Source organism: Podarcis melisellensis (assembly GCF_964234715.1).
Source record: "Podarcis melisellensis genome assembly, chromosome: 6".
Lineage (NCBI taxonomy): Eukaryota > Metazoa > Chordata > Lepidosauria > Squamata > Lacertidae > Podarcis > Podarcis melisellensis.
In genome coordinates, this window is record NC_138538.1 from 77,916,983 (window position 1) to 77,930,827 (window position 13,845).

The 13,845-nt window shown below is 40.3% G+C and overlaps 1 long non-coding RNA gene across 1 annotated transcript in view; it reads left to right on the top strand.

Annotated features, from left to right (window-relative positions):
• Positions 1-1,466: 1,466 nt before the first annotated feature.
• LOC309372480 overlaps positions 1,467-13,845 on the top strand; it is a 101,081-nt gene continuing 88,702 nt past the window's right edge. Inside the window, exon 1 of the long non-coding RNA XR_014169525.1 lies at positions 1,467-1,484. This is a non-coding gene — a long non-coding RNA (uncharacterized lncRNA). The remainder of the gene's footprint in view (positions 1,485-13,845) is intronic.

Genomic DNA, 13,845 nt, shown 5'->3' on the forward strand with positions numbered 1-13,845 from the left:
CCCGCGGTACCACTGTAGTGATTAATTATAGCAGGGATAAGGAACCTTTTCTGAGGGTCACTCTCCTTTCTGGGCAATCTTCTGAGGATGAAATGCCAGTAGTGGGTAGAGTCAAAGGTAAAGTGGGCAGAGCAACACATGTAACTTTTACCTTTGTACAGTCGGCTGCTTTCTACAGACTTTCCTCTCCATCCGGGCAAAATGGTGCAAGGGCACATTCCAGCAAGACAAACTGAAACTCAAGGAGGGTGTTCCTAAGCTGGGGTGCTGCTAAAGAAGAGGCTTTTTCCATTCAGCCAGTATAGAGACTCTCCAAGTGTCCCTGCTTCCCAGGGACAGTCCTGGATTTACAGAAGCCATCCCGTTTTCTGATTTGATCCCAGAATGTCCCACTTTTCCTTAGGTTGCCCCTATTTCGATCAGAGAAATGTTAGAGTGTATGGAGTTATGTAACCCTCAAACCAAGGAGATAAGTAACTATACAAACTTTAGAAGACATCTGAAGGACATTGGGAAGTTTTTTTAATGTTTAATGTTTCATTATATTTTTATATATTTTGGAAGCTGCCCAGAGTGGCAAGGGATCTAAAAAGGGGCAACCAGGCAGATGGCCAAAGTAAATAATAATAATAATAATAACAATAATAATAATAATAATAATTATACCTTGCCCATCTGGCTGGCTTTTCCCAGCCACCCTGGGGAACAGCTTCCAACAAAATATTAAAATACAATAGTCTGTTAAACATTAAAAGCTTCCTTAAACAGGGCTGCCTTCAGATGTCTTCTAAAAGTCTGGTAGTTGTTTTTCTCTTTGACATCTGGTGGGAGGGCGTTCCTCAGGGTGGGTGCCACTACTGAGAAGGCCCTCTGCCTGGTTCCCTGTAACTTGGCTTCTCGCAGTGAGGGAACTGCCAGAAGGCCCTCGGCACTGGACGTTAGTGTCTGGGCAGAACGATGGAGGTGGAGACGCAATTTCAGGTACACTGGACTGAGGCCGTTTAGGGTTTTAAAGGTCAGCACCTATAATAATAATAATTAATAAAATAGAATCATAGAAATGTTGGCGGATACAAAGTTACTCAGAGAACGATTAACGCACACATGTCACTTCAAAATTTTCAAAAGCAGGTGTATTGTGGGGGAGATGTAAAACACAAAACTTGAAATGGCTACATTTATTTTAAATTGCAAGAATAAGTAGTGCAACACCTTCTATAAATCCGAGTCCGCTCCTGGAAAATAGGGACACTATTTCATGTATACAGGAAAACAATTGTAATGCATCAATTACTGCAAAAATGATAAATTTATTCAAAATGTAAAATAAATCTGCATAAAACTGAGCCCCTCAAAAGTCATTATGGTGCTCCTTTGAGGTCTGTGTCCTAGGCTGCTGCCTAGTTGGCATAATGATAGCATCAGCCTTGGTGCTGGGTTACTTTTCTGTAGCGCTAGGCTGAGACATCACCTTGTCAACAAAGGTCCGTATAGTTAAAGCTATGGTTTTCCCAGTAGTGACGTATGGAAGTGAGAGCTGGACCATAAAGAAGGCTGATCGTCGAAGAATTGATGCTTTTGAATTATGGTGTTGGAGGAGGCTCCTAAGAGTCCCATGGACTGCAAGAAGATCAAACTTCTCCATTCTTAAGGAAATCAGCCCTGAGTGCTCACTGGAAGGACAGATCGTGAAGCTGAGGCTCCAATACTTTGGCCACCTCATGAGAAGAGAAGACTCCCTGGAAAAGACCCTGGTGTTGGGAAAGATTGAGGGCACAAGGAGAAGGGGATGACAGAGGACGAGATGGTTGGACAGTGTTCTTGAAGCTACAAACATGAGTCTGACCAAACTGTGGGAGGCAGTGGAAGACAGGAGTGCCTGGCATGCTCTGGTCCATGGGGTCATGAAGAGTCGGACACGACTAAATGACTAAACAACAACAGGCTGGACTTAACCGTCCAGCGGTCCTTTACATTTACCTTTTACCTTTTTACTCTTGGGACGCAGGGGGTGCTGTGGTCTAAACCACAGAGCCTCTTGAGCTTACCGATCAGATGGTCAGTGGTTTGAATCTCCACAATGGGGTGAGCTCCCATTGCTCTGTCCTAGCTCCTGCCAACCTAGTACAGTGGTACCTGGGGTTACAGATGCTTCTGTTTACAGATTCTGCTAACCCAGAAATAGTACCTCAGGTTAAGGAACTTTGCTTCAGGATGAGAACAGAAATCGCGCAGCGGCAGCAGGAGGCCCCATTAGCTAAATTGGTACCTCCAGTTAAGAACAGTTTCAAGTTAAGAATGGACCTCCAGAACGAATTAAGTTCTTTACCCAAGGTACCACTGTACTTCGAAAGCATGCCAGTGCAGGTAGATAAATAGGTGCTGCTACAGCAGGAAGGTAAACGACATTTCCGTGCACTCTGGTTTCTGTCATGGTGTTCCATTGCACCAGAAGCAGTTTTTTCATGCTGGCCACATGACCCGGAAAGCTGTCTGTGGACAAACGCCGGTTCCCTCAGCCTGAAAGCAAGATGAGCGCCACACCTTTGACTGGACTTAACCATCAAGAGATCCTGTACCATTACCTTTTACCTTTTTACTCTTCTGTAGCACAAGGCCAAAAAGCTAGTGCCTCACCAAAGAGATATCCAAGCATTCAGCACTGAAAATCAGGGACGGGGGCAGGGGAAATATGGGGATGGAATGAACCTTAATAGGGAAGCCAACCATTAATGGGGCAATTTGACAGGTGTTTGCTCTTTACCCAGCTGGGGGTGATTTAGTTTTGAGTCAGTGAGCCTGACAGGCTTTAATACTTCTCAGGGAGCCACGTTCCTTGCTTCTGAACTGACATGGATTCAATAAATGGGCTCCTGAGGTACATGCCAGCATCTTCAGCCTTGATGTGCATGATTACACCTTTCCCCTTATAAAACCCAGAAGACTTCTGATTAGGCACACGAGCATTGTACGCTCCTTGTCTGCTTAATGCTTTTATAATATAACAATCCACTTGAATTCTGTTGCTTGGCATCAACACCCTGCTAGCGTCATAGAAAGGAAGGGTACACAATGGCCTTCTTGCTGACATTTAAGCATATGTATCTAATGGGAAAGTTCAGATTGTCCACAGACTCTCTTCCGCTAATTGGGTTAGCAGCATGCCAAGACCCCCGAAACACAAGTCCTCTTTATTGGCTAATAGAAACTTGGGTTTTAAGGGAAGTGTTTGTTCAGTGTATTAGGAACCAATTTGTTTTAGTGCTAACATTTTGGGGGGAACTTTGTGGCTGTGATTTTGCTGAGAGTTATTTAGAAGAATTTTCAAGGATCTCCTTTGTGGCTAGGCTTCTCATGTCAGTCACATTATGGGAGTGTTTTCTATTGTTGGTTTAAATTGCCATCTTATTTAAACTGTGCATTGTTTTAGGTGCCACTTGCTGGAAGATAACTGGGATAAATAAACTTGATAAATAAATTTTGGACATTATGAATGTATAATCTTCCTCAGATTAAATTGCTCCTGTAAACTATTGATTAGATTACTGCAATGCGTTATACGTAGAGTGCCTCTGAAGACGGTTTGGAAACTTCAGCTACTGCAGAATTTGGCAGCCAGGTTGCTTACTGGGGCAAGATGGTTTGAACATAGTACACCAACCCTGGGCCAACTTCATTGGCTGCCAATTAATTTACAGGCCCAATTGAAAGTGCTGGCTTTAACCTCTAAAGCCTTAAATGGCTCAGGACTGCAATACCTCAAAAAGCACCTCTCCCCATATGAACCAACAACAGAAGTAGTACCTCGGGTTAAGAACATTACCTCAGGATGAGAACAGAAATCGCATGCCGGTGGCCTGGTGGCAGTGGGAGGCCTCATTAGCTAAAGTGGTACCTCAGGTTACAGTTTCAGGTTAAGAATGGACCTCCAGAATGAATTAAGCTTGTAACCAGAGGTACCACTGTATTGTAATTTCATGTTGTGAACCACCCTGAGATCTATGGGTATAGGGTGGTATAAAATTAAATTAATAATCATACATTTTTCAGCTGGGTAGCAAAAGATTACTTTAAAAAATAGGTTCCCTCACTCTCAAAGAAGATGTCCTATATCCCCAAATTAGTCCAGTGGTAAATATAGAGTGCAATTGCAATTTTAGATTGCCTAGGACAGAGGAATTGATTAAGAGAGAGCAATGTGATGTACAGTAGTTTTGTACTATTGACCTTCTACCCATGGAGTCATTTTTTGATGTCAAAAAAGTATTGACTGGCTAGCCATTGACTGAGCCAGAGTAATATGATCTTTGACCTAACACAGTGTGTTTATCTGGCTCAGCAGTACAAGAGGTCTTGCAAGCAGACTATACGCCCTCCCCCCTCCCCTCTCTCAATCCAAATCTCTTTACTCATTGCTTATACAATATCTATCGCAATAAAGATATCTTTTGAAGTGTGTCAGAGAAAGCATCATACAACAGATTATTCAGAAATCCTCCCAATGTGAGAGCAAGAGAGATGATGAGAGATTAAGTGCCGTGCATTAACCCTCTCAGCCTACAATCCGGTGACAGTCGTGTCCGTGTCCTTTTTCTCACCAGCCTATCAAATCAACCCTTCCTCTTTGTCTTTTGTATTGCACAGGGGCAATGGGGCTCACTCACATAAGCTATGGGGCTAGAGGACTAATTCACACAAGTAGCAAATAAACAGGTAAAGCCATTTCCAGATAGATAGCATTTCACATTATCAGTGGGGGAATCAGATGAAGGAATGGATTTCCATATTAAAACAGAAACTCCTCCTCCATAAAACTGGACACCAGGGAGAAGGCTTAGTCTGGCATTCTCCCAATATGCTAGTTCTTAATGTACAGATTCCCTACTTCCCCCCGAAACTGGGTATGTATTCGGGCTGGGGCATTGTTTGGTGTGTGTTTTATTGTGGTCATTGTTCCTCTTGCTGTTGACTTTTGCATTTTTATTTTGGATCTTATGATGTGGAAGTTGTCCAGTTTGGCTGTGTACTTTTTGATGTTTTATTTATTGTTTATGGCTACTTTCATTGTGATTGTAGTTATATATACAGTGCTTTTTTTTCCTTAAGAAATGTTTAGGGGTACTCTCATTCTGTCTGAGACTCTGGAAACACCGTGACAGGAAATGAAGCCACCATCAGGGGTTGCAACGGAACTGCCAATTCACCATGGTAGAAAAGAAACTAAAAATGATTTTAAAAAATTAGTTTCTTCTCCTGATAGAGTCACAAAATGTTTAGGGGTATGCTTACCCTTGCGTGTCCATCCCCACCCACAAAAAAGCACTCTACAGTGGTACCTCGGGTTACGTACGCTTCAGGTTACAGACTCCACTAACCCAGAAATATTACCTCGGGTTAAGAATTTTGCTTCAGCATGAGAACAGAAATCATGTAGCGATGGCGCAGCGGCAGCAGGAGGCCCCATTAGCTAAAGTGGTGCTTCAGGTTAAGAACAGTTTCCGGTTAAGAACAGACCTCCAGAACAAATTAAGTTCTTAACCCGAGATACCACTGTATGTATATGTTGTAAGCCACCTTGAACATGGTTTTAATTTGGTAAGGTGGGATACAAATAAAATGATTGATTGATTGATTGATTGATTGAGTTTGTGATCACCCTGCAAGCCAAACACAAAAGCATTAGTACCAATCACCTTGTTTTCCAGCCCCAGTCCTTTGCTAACTCAACCCACCTTTCTCCATTTGTGGGGAAATATTCTCTGGACTGAATCACCCATATTGGGCATTTAGATAAGAACATAAGAAAAAAACTAGCTACTGATAGCCTTGTATCTCATTTTAAGCTTAGAATACTAGTTAAAACAGCCAAGGTTTTGGTTGCAGCCCATTTACCACCCCTAATCGATGAAATTGAAGGTTTACATTTATTTAGAAATCAATTTATGCAGAATGACCAAATTATGAAAATATTGAAGCAGAAAAAATTATCTAATTTTCTTACCAAAAGAATGTCCCAAGGAAGCATCCTTGTAAAAAGAAGAAGAAGAAGTTCTCCCTTCTGCAAATGTAAAGCATTTGTCTCATTAGACTCAAAATATTCCCAATGGATAAGAAAATAAGTTTTCACTGAAATTAAACTGCAATTACCGCTATGGTATGAAGATAAACATTCTCCAGATAGTCCCATATGGAATGCGGTTATGTGTGCTTGCTCACTCTGAATGCCAATAAGCTTTGTAATTCCTGTTGCATGACAACATTCATATTTGAAATCAAAGAAATGCATTTAGGCATACCTTGCAAACTGACTTTATGCTTTTTGATCAAGTAGATGGATGTGTATTGCAATCTGGAAAGCATTTTGAAAGTTTTGGGCACAATAAAAAGCCACCTGATTCGGCTCTCTTAATACTGCATATTTATTTTAAAAAAAATAGCTGCTGAATATTTTATTGTGTAACTTTTGGCATCAGTAGAAGAATGCTGCATGCTTCCTTTAATAATTTTGAATCTCATCTGTCCTGATTCACTGTTGAGCATGCAGTGTTAGGTCAACAGGCAAATATTGGAACAGATATTATTCAACCAAGGCCCCTGAGGTTAATTGCTGGATTTATCGATTGATTAAAATATTCCTATCCTTTCTTCCTTTCTTAAGACCTTCCCTTCTATTCCTGGAAAGAGCTCCAAGATCTAAGCATACACAATCCGTGGTACATTGCCAGGCTAGGAACAGACCTTAGGTCATAGTGTCCTGGAGTCCCTAACATGCACGACTGGTCTGTCCGTATGACATATGCATAAAGAGAGCACAACATCTCTATTGTTCTGACCACCCTCAATACTCACTGGTGCTTCAAAAGTTCTTGCTAACCCTTTCCCAGTCAGAGGGTACATCATGGGTAGTTAATTGGAGAGGCTGCAAATCACAGCATTATCTGGAAACTTTAGGCAAATAAAAGGACTACATTGATAAATCGATGCTACTGAACATTACACAACACGTTCAGATACATTTAGGCTGCAATCCTGTAGTGGCTACCATTCCATTACCCAGCCTGGGGCCTGATAAGTGTTGCAGTATGGAATGGTGCCAGCCAGTTTTCCATGCCATTCTCAACATCTCCATTCCATGCACCCTTCCCTCACCCATTTCCTCATGAACTTAGTGTTCTGTGCCCAATTAACATATTCAATCCTCATTGGGCTTTTTTCCTCCCTCTTACTTAATAATAATAATAATAATAAATTTTATTTATATCCTGCCCTCCCCAGCCGAACCCGGGCTCAGAGCAGCTAACAACAGTAAAATGATAAAACATTCTAAAATCATTTCATTATAGAATTAATTCCAATCCAATTAATGGCAACCATTGGGCTAGAGTTCTGTGGGGATTGCCAAAGGAGGGAGTCAGGCTGTGCCCTGGCCAAAGGCCTGGTAGAACAGCTCTGTCTTGAAGGCCCTGCAGAAAGATGTCAAGTCCTGCAGGGCCCTAGTCTCTTGTGACAGAGTGTTCCACCAGATCGGAGCTACAGCCGGAAAAGCCCTGGCTCTGGTTGAGGCCAGCCTAACTTCTCTGTGGCCTGGGACCCTCAAGATGTTTTTGTTTGAAGACCATAAGTTCCTCTGTGGGACATACCAGGAGAGGCGGTCCCATAGGTACGAGGGTCCTAGGCCGTATAGGGCTTTAAAGGTTAAAACCAGCACCTTAAACCTGATCCTGTACCCCACCAGGAGCCAGTGCAGCTGGTATAGCACCATGTGAATGTGATCTCACAGCAAGGACCCCATAAGGAGTCTCGCCACAGCATTCTGCACCCGCTGGAGTTTCCGGGTCAGTCTCAAGGGCAGCCCCACATAGAATGAGTTACAATAATTCACCCATTATACAAGTAATTCACCCTTCCCTCACCCATTTCCTCATGAGCAATCACTTCGCGTTCTGTGCCCAATTAACATATTCAATCCTCATTGGGCTTTATTGGATTTGATATCCCGCCTTTCACTCCCCTTCAGGAGTCTCAAAGTGGCTAACAATCTCCTTTCCCTCCTTCCCCCACAACAAACACTCTGTGAGGTGAGTGGGGCTGAGAGACTTCAAAGTGTGTGACTGGCCCAAGGTCACCCAGCAGCTGCATGTGGAGGAGCGGAGACCCGAACCTGGTTCCCCAGATTACATGACTACCACTCTTAACCACTACACCACACTGGCTCTCAATACTTAGAGGTGTTTTGTTTTTTTAATGAAAATGCATACCTAAAGAATTCTGCCATGCCTGTCGATACCTTTCTCTTGTGTGATAATAAGTTAGTAAATGCAAGTGGAACCTACAACACAATACTGTAGTGTAAAGGTTCGGCTGTTCAGGATTCCAGACACACCATTCAATGGCCCATCTACTCCCAGCCCAGCTTTGGGCTCCCTCTCAAAAAAGTTAATCTTGCCTCTTGACCACTCTCAGTCATCACTGGGCTGTTGGTTTGGCAGGGTCCCCTATTTCTAATGTGTTTTAGCATTTCTGCAAACTCTGGGGTTCCCTGAAGCCGGCTAATCTCCTCCTGCTGTGTGTGGATGGCACCATTCAGCCAATGGCAACCAGAGAGTTCACTGTTAGCTTATACGAAATGGAAAATAATTTCAGAGCAAAATAGGAGCTGTCGCATTCAAAGGCTATGGAAACTTTTGCATCTAGTTAAATAAACTATGCAGAGGTGAATTTATTGACTGGATGTCAAAAATGGGGGGAAACACAATCATTTTTTGAATGTCAAATGGTCTTTCATACTTCCACCTTGAGATTCCTGTTTCTATTCTTTCTCTATATTTTATGTCGACTTGTTCTTTCAAGCCCCTTGGAGAGCAGCCAGGCTCTACAGTCTACAGTATGAATATGCCTGCTATATTCTTGTTTGATCTTCTTTCCTTGATGTGTCAGTTTCTTTGTGGCCTGCCTACTTGTCAAACCATTTTTTACTCTTCAAAACTTTGTATGAATTTTTAAATAAGCAGTGCAGATCTCGGGACATTTGATGAATTTTTCAAGAGCTAATGACGCGCCGGTATCACAAACATGGCTGTTTATGTGTTTAATGTACTAAGGACAAACATTTATAGACAAATTTCTTCCATTTATAAACCAGCCTGCCTGCCTGCTACAAAAAAAGAGGACTTTTAAAATACATGGAAGTGCAGGTAAGGAGGTGGTTGTATGCCTGTCTCTTTTGCATTAATGAGATTAGCTTGATCCTTACCCACACTCACAGGTTGAAGCAAGGAGCAATTAGAACTGTCAACAAATGTGGTGTGTGGCAAAAGAATAGCGTATTAAAGCAGCTTTGAAATGCAAAACTAAAATTAAAAAAGGAAATTGACTACAGTTCTCATCTTTTTTAAAAAAGGTGGGGCTGCCTTTTCAGAATGATGAAACAGATTAAAGAGTGAAATGAGCATATCATTCAGTTTACATTCACATTTCTGATTGGGAGGGTGTCTTTTGATGCCATTTGTTTCAGATTGCTTCATAAACTGCAGAGGCCACGTGTTCACAGTAAGACCTATTAGTACCCCAACAAAGAGTACACCAAGAGTACCTATTAGTACCCCAACAAAGCGATTGTGTGTTTTGTTTTGTTTTTTAAACTAATGTCAGAGTGCTGGCTGACTCACCAGCTATTGTTTGAAACCAGTATCCATCAGTTCTGACCAATGGAGAGCCAGCGTGGTGTAGCGGTTAAGAGCGGTAGACTCGTAATCTGGGGAACCGGGTTCGCGTCTCCACTCCTCCACATGCAGCTGCTGGGTGACCTTGGGCTAGTCACACTTCTCTGAAGTCTCTCAGCCCCACTCACCTCAGAGTGTTTGTTGTGGGGGAGGAAGGGAAAGGAGAATGTTAGCCGCTTTGAGACTCCTTCGGGTAGTGATAAAGCGGGATATCAAATCCAAATCCAATGGCCACCTGTAGGACAAGCCTACTGCAGAAGCCTTATTATTTTGAAGAGATGTGTCGAATGGTTTGTACAATTCTTCCTCCCTGCTTATAGGCACCACCAAGAGTTTTTTTGTTTGTTTGTTTGCTTTATTTACTAAGTATGCTTCAGGGAGAAATCTGCTAATGGGGCAGCTGTAGGCTGAGTAGTGAAGCTGAGAGATAGATTAACTATGCTGGCCCCTGTCTAGTTAGGGAGAAATTTAGATCCTAGGCCAGCCAGCACTTAGCTACTAAGGGTCCAGATGGGGTCTGACCCCAAACTCTTCCTTTTCTTGAATTCTTGGGCACAATGATTGGAATTCTCGTGCAACATCTAGAGATTAAACAACTGGAGTTCTCAGGTGGATGACTAAAGGAAAGGCTAGATTTTGATAGTGGTATGCTTTTTCAGACACTTTGATGTTTCTTACTGTAATCATAAAAGGGTTTTTTTATGACAGAAAGGTCATCTTTAATATTTTTCAAGAGTGGCAGTTCTGAAAATGAAACTTGTCCCACACATCCTTCTGGATATCAAAAAGGCTTCTATTTTACTTTTGGCAATATGCAAATGCACTTTGATTTCATCAGTAGTGAATGCAAATGAGGGGGTTGTTTATTTAAAAGATTTGCACCGCGCTCAACAAAGGAGCTGCTCAAAGCAACTTACAAATAAAATGCAAGCACAAAAGCAGCAATAATCCAATCTTTAAAGCACAAATAATACCGACATTAAACTAATACAGTCTTTAACTAGTGGTCTAGTGTGATGTCGCTGTTAGAGAGTTGAACTAGACCACTAAACCATCTCGGACTCTATGTTCATCATCTGAGGCCCTTCTTTGTGTGCTGCCTCCATGTGCGGTCCAGAGGATGGCAACCAAAAATAGTCATTTTCTGTAGTGGCTTCTCATTTGTGCAATGCTCTCCCCAGGGACGTTTGCCTGGTGCCATCATTCTAGATTTTTAGGCACCAGGTGAAAACATTCCTCTTTAACCAGGCCTTTGACTGATTAATCTCTTACAGCCTTTTAAATGTATCTGTGGGAAGAGGGGTGTTATTGTTTTGTTGTTTGGTTTAATTATTTACTTGTGTTTTATCTTGTGTTTTATTCTGTGAACCACCTTGAGATCTCTTGATGAAGGGTGGTATATACATTTAATAAATAATAATGATGATGAAGAAGTTAAGACAGTCACCATCTTACTCTAACCTACACAACAGAGTAGTGGGGAGTGTAAATGAGGAATAGTGGGAAATAAATGCTATAATAATAATAATAATAAAAATAATAAAAATAAAAATAAATAAATTTTTATTTATACCCTGTCCTTCCCGATTCAGAAAACCAGGCTCAGGGCAGCTAACAACAAATTTAAAACACTTAATTGTAATACAACAGAGAAACAGCATAAAATATAGTATAAAAGCATAATATAATATAATATAATATAATATAATAATATAATATAATATAATAAATATAATATAATATAATATAATATATAATATTTTAATGTATTTTTAATCTTTTGTTGGAAGCCACCCAGAGTTGCTGGGGAAACCCAGCCAGATGGATAGGATATTAATATAATATAATATAATAATTTTGATGTCTATCTATGTGCTTATGGTGTTATGTATTATGGTATACTAAGTATTATGGTGGAACAAATCATCAGATTTCTATCTTCATCTCTGCTGAATTGGTAGAAATTGGTTTTATCATAGGCACTTGCCTTCAAGTGACCATACAATTAATTCACTATCAGGCAAACATTTGCTGAGCCAAGCCTGAAACATGCTTTCAGCATAACAACCTACCATTCCATCACATTCTTATTCAGAATCGGAAACAGTGAAATTGTCACATGGAGACATTCAGGGACAAGGGCTTTTTTTATTATTTCTTTATCGTATGCTTCAAATAGAAAAATGTAGATTGAATAAAATGCACTGAATAATGTTGAGTAATGTCTCATTCAAAAGTAAAGCTATTTGGAAAAATAAGGCAATTTTTCACACTGTCGTCTTCTGCAAATGGATCTGGAAGTACTGTCAAGAGCAGACTGCAAAAATAAATAGACCCTTTTTAATAGATACGAAAGCTTCACCAACATATTTGAATATTGAAAGTTTGCTTGCCAAGTATCAAGTTTTGCAGAAGGAGATACAATGATTAAATGCCGTATGCAGGTTTAAATAGAGTTCAGCTATTCTGAAACACAGGTGGATTAAAGTCATTTAAGAGCAGGTTTCAAGCAAACAAGAGAAGAATGGAAAGCTGCCCAACTCTGGCACTTTTATTTCTTAGCCCTTCCCTTTTTGCCTTTCAGGCTCCTTCTAGTGGGTTTTGGCACATCCAGCAAAAGTTCTTATGTGATCCATTGACTTTACTGGGACAGACTAAGCCCATATCTGCACCTTTAAAGCAGTATCAAACCACTTTTAAACAATCATGCTCCCCACAAAGCATTCTGGGAACTCTAGTTTGTTAAGGGTGCTGACAGTTGTTTGGAGACCCCTATTCCACTCACAGAGGTAAAATTTCCAGAGTCCACTGTGAAAAAGGATTGATTGTTAATTTCCTCTGAAAATTGTAGCCACTTTGGAAGAATAGCAGATGAAGGTGATGGACTATATGGAATTGGCGGAAATGACCATCAGGATCCGAGATCAGGGAGAAGAGTCAGTGGAAGAAGACTGGAAGAAATTTAAAGACTATTTACAGAAACATTGCAAAATTAATGAATTTTAGAATAATGTTGGATTGGAACTAAGTGGTTTCTAGCTGTAATGGGTTAAAAGAGTATGAAAAAAATGGGTTTATACAAGTAAAAATTTAAGATTGTAATAATTTAAAAATAAGATTTGGGTAACGTAAAGAGGGAAAGAAATTGTTGAATTAATAATTTGATTTGGAATACAAAAAAGGGAGGTATGAGGAGGTCCGAGAAACAAGTAAATGAAAAATAATATGATGGAAAGATTGATTGTTTTTAACAATTTATTTTTTGTATTTTGTATTTTTTCTTTTTTCTTTTTTTCCCTTTTCTGTAATGTAAAAATCTTAATAAAAATTTTATTTAAAAAAAAAGAGAGAGAATTGTAGCTCTGGAAAGGGAACAGGGTTATCCTAATGACTCTGAGAACCCTTTACAAACTGTGCTTCTCAGAATACTTTGGAGAAAGCCATAGACCCAGCCAGATGGCGGGGTTTAAATTATTATTATTATTATTATTATTATTATTATTATTATTATTATTAGATATTGCTTTAATTGTATAGTGCAGATGGGGGTCTAAGTTATACGTAGAGTAGATTCATTGAAATTAATGGACCTAAGTTTATATCCATTAATTTCAATGAGCATACTCTGAGTAGGCCTTCCTTCATTGTTATCAAGGGTACTCATTAGAACAATTCCTAAACATGATAAACAGTTTCCATCATCACAAGCATGCAAAACGTAAATAATAATAATAATAATAATAATAATAATAATAATAATAATAATAATAATAATAATAATAATTTATACCCCACCCATCTGGCTAGGTTTCCCCAGCCACTCTGGGCAGCTTCCAACAAAATATTAAAAACACAATAAAACATCAGACACTAAAAACTTCCCTAAACAGGGTAATTTCCCACAGCTACCTACCAACTCCCACCACCAACTGCTTGCAAGGAAACAAAACACACCACAGCATTTCAAAACCATTGTTGAATTTGCAGTAAGAGTCCCATTGTCAATCCATTCAAAGTCTCAAGAGCAGAAACCCCCTCCACCTCTTCTCATCGCAGTAGCCTGCACATTTTCTCTGTTCTTCCACATCAGGCTCCCAGGGTTTCATCAAGAGTAGCTCTACCA